Source organism: Cryptomeria japonica, chromosome 10, assembly GCF_030272615.1.
Source record: "Cryptomeria japonica chromosome 10, Sugi_1.0, whole genome shotgun sequence".
Classification (NCBI taxonomy): domain Eukaryota; kingdom Viridiplantae; phylum Streptophyta; class Pinopsida; order Cupressales; family Cupressaceae; genus Cryptomeria; species Cryptomeria japonica.
The window spans coordinates 216,367,382-216,371,147 of record NC_081414.1 but is presented as its reverse complement, the minus strand read 5'-3'; positions in this window follow the sequence as shown (position 1 = coordinate 216,371,147).

The following is a 3,766-nucleotide window of genomic DNA, read 5'->3' as shown; positions in this document are numbered from 1 at the left end:
AATTAGACGTTCCATGGAGAAAATAGGACATGGAAAGGTAGTCCCTAGATTCTGTCTAGGCGATCCATGTAAGGGAGAAGAGTGAGAACACTGTTAGTTCCACTCAACCTCGTGCGCATGTGTGCAAGTGAGGTTCAAAGCACCTCATAGGAGTCTATGCCCAAGTATGCTACAAACTATATAGGATGTATAGTACAAATGTCAAGAAAGTGGCAACATCTCGCTCTTAGAGGCTTCCCTCTAGTTCCAAGAATGACCCACTGTATAAGACAAAAGTGGTGACATCTCATTCTAAGAATGACCAATTGTATAAGGGAAAAGTGGCGACATCTCATTTTGAGAATGACCCACCATATAAGGGATACAATGCGCGAGAGAAATATAATACAAAAAGAGCAGTGTGGGTGCCCCCCCTTAAGATGTCAACATAGTTTAATGTTGGTATCTTAAGGAAAGTAGAACAAGTATACCTTCCTTCGACACCAAGAAGATATCCATCATGCAACAATGTCATAAATTTCCAAGAAAGAGAGGGAATACTCTTCAAGCAAGGATAAGATAGTTGAAAAAGAGATATCTTGCTATGAGTGTAAAGGAGATCCTTGGAGGAGAAGAGATCTTTTCTCAAAAGACATCTAACTCCAAGAGGAGTTGTCTTAGAAAAATATAACATCTTCTAGAACGAATCACATAAGAGAACAAGAATTCAATCCTTCCTCCTATTGCTAGGTGAAAGGGATTCTTGATGAAGGATGACTCACTTTTATCCCAATGGGGATGGGTGAATTTATCATAGATGTACATTACCATGTGTGAAAGATATTGTATTCAAGGACTTACACCTATTGTATAAAAGATAACCTTTGAGTGAACAACAACAATTCCACACAAGGAATGACATCAAGTAATAAAAATCACACCATCCACAACATAGGAAAGAGTGGATCCTTAGAGAGAGAGAGAGAGAGAGAGAGAGAGAGAGAGAGAGAGAGAGAGATAATTACCCCCCAAGTGTAGGACAATGAGAAGAATTACACAACTTCTAAAGAGAGACTACTCATAAGACATACCATTTCAAGAAAGGAATACATCCTAACCAAGGAATAGACATGCGCTGCACGAAGGATAACTCCATTCAAGAAAGGACATCAAGTTATGAGTAACACAATAGAAGAGGTAGTTTGAAAAGAGAGAGAAAGAAGAAGATTCACAAAAGTTCTGTGAGGAAATATTGTTCATAATAGATGTACCATTTCAAGCAAGGAGAAGATCCCACTCATGGAACATACATGCGCTCGCATGAAGGAGAACTCCATGCAAGAAAGGAAATCAAGTTTATGAATAATGTATTCCATAAAAAAAAAGAAGTGAAACCCTAGAGAGAGGAAAAGGGATATTCTTGCCCCCACAAGAATAAAGGAAATAGTGAATAGACTATTACATTGCTCACTAAGTATCATCGCACCTGAAATTGTACCACCATGAATGAAATAGGTAGGCTAACTATGTCACATAGTAAGGAGCAACATAATAGGAACTTGAATGTTATTTTAAATGATCATGATTAATATGCCATTCATTGTCAGATGTTATTTTTAACATGCCTGAATAAATGTAATGTTGTATTTGTTTTTTCAAAGCTTGACACTCATTAGTAGAATGGCCATGGGTTTGATGATATTAACAAGAAGAATTTTGAGAATGTTGTTTATGTTATCTTCTTCATTTAGGACAAAGAGGAGATATTTATTTGGAATTTATAAGATTGGTCAACACATTTTCTCGTTGTAACTCAAAATTAGAATGATAAGGTGTGGATTTACAAGACAATGGAGAAGAAGATGTTGACAAAGGAAAGTGTGATTTCTCATGACTTTGTCGCTCACATTCAAGCATTTGTCCATTGCATCCATGTGTATGTTAAAAAGAGGGTTCACTCTTAGGGGAAATTGGATTGAATTTTAAAGAGGCCCAATCAATTTCAAGATTTGTGTTAAGAGAAAAATTTTGAATATGAAATTCAGGCATCTTAGACTTTCTAGAAAAGGTAGGAGTGAAATCTAAGGACCCCCAATCATCCTCAAAGAGTTCTTCTTTAGGAACTTCTCTGGTAGGATATGGTGTATTTGAGTGAATTCAAGAGAGGATTGTAGGAACTAAGAAAGCATATGATGCTTCACTTATGTTCTCATCAACTACCTCATTAGTATATGTGTAAGACACTGCATGATAATTAGGAAGAATTTTTGGTTTCCTAGGAACATGAATGGAATTGATTTGATTTTTGTTAGGCTCTTGATTTTTGGGAGAGAGAGAATTATGATGAGAAATAATATCATCCTCTTGTTCTAAGGTATCTTTATGTTCAAGACACTCATTAGTAAAAGGACTATCATATGTAATTAATGCTTCATATTTAGAGGGAATATCGTGAAAATAAGGTATGGTATCCCTAGGATAAGTAGCTATAATATCATCCTCTTGCACCAAATAATCCTTATGAGGGAGGTACTTTTTAGGAGAAGAAGGAACACAATTCTCCAAAGATTCATCTTTAGGAGGGAGACCTTTGAAAGAAGTGTCCATATTCCCTTTTTGCACCAATGTGCCCTCATTAATGAGATCAATTTTGAGAGAGGGTAAATCATAGGTATGAATGAAAGGGAGAACTAAATTATCATCATATGCATGAAAGGGAACATCTTGAACATCTTTAATGTAACTTGAAATTGAATTAGCAAGATATGATAAGAACTCCATATGCACTTATGATCAAACAAGAAACTCATATGCCATTTAACCATAACAATGTTCACCCCATAAATGCATATAAAATTGAATAAAGGAGGGAAAATGGAATTTGAATTGCAAATTTGAAATTTGAAACTTGAAAAATAATTGAATAATTCAAAATTCTAGGAAAAATGATTATTCAATTAAATGAACAAATTGATTGAAAGAATAATAATGCAACCTCCTAGGAAATTGAAATTTAAAATTAGGATTATGTAAAAAAATAACCTTAAAATTATCCAAAAGAGATTGAATTTTTAAAATTAGGGCCTATGGGATACCACTTAAATTAAAATTTAAAATGGACACAATTAGGGCAGATTATAATTAACCACTTAATTTTAAATGTTTCCTTGAAAGTTGCAATGTTGAAATTGGGAAATGTTTTTCGATTTTAGAGGGATCAAAATTCGAAAAAATCATCCAGTTTTCTGGATTTAAGCAATTCAATACAGTCATAACAGTCTCCCGAAATTTTGGCAAAAAAGCCAAGGACCAGGTTGAAAGTGCACCCGATCCTCCCAACTTTTTTGGAAATTTCCAGGGATCAAAATTAGACAAAATCAACCAATTTTCTGGATTTAAGCAATTAAATACACTTACAATCATAACTGTCTCCCGAAATTTCAGGAAAAAAGCCAGGGACCAGGTTGAAAGTGCACCCAGTCCTCCCAACTTTTTTGGAAATTTTCAGGGATGAAAGCTACAATGATTTGAGAGCTAACCCCCCAAAATTGATTGGTTTTACAATCTCTAGATAGTTGAAATTAAGGTTTGAATGTCGAAATTGGACCCTATTAGGGTTTTGAAAAAGATAAGAAATTAAATTGTAATTTAAAAAAAGGTCAAACCTAATGAATAGGGCCACTTTAAATAATATTTAAAAGATTGAAATTAGTTGAAATTGATTGAAATTTGCACAAAACCCAATTAAATTTGAAAATTAGGGTTTGAGGACCTCACCACTGAATTT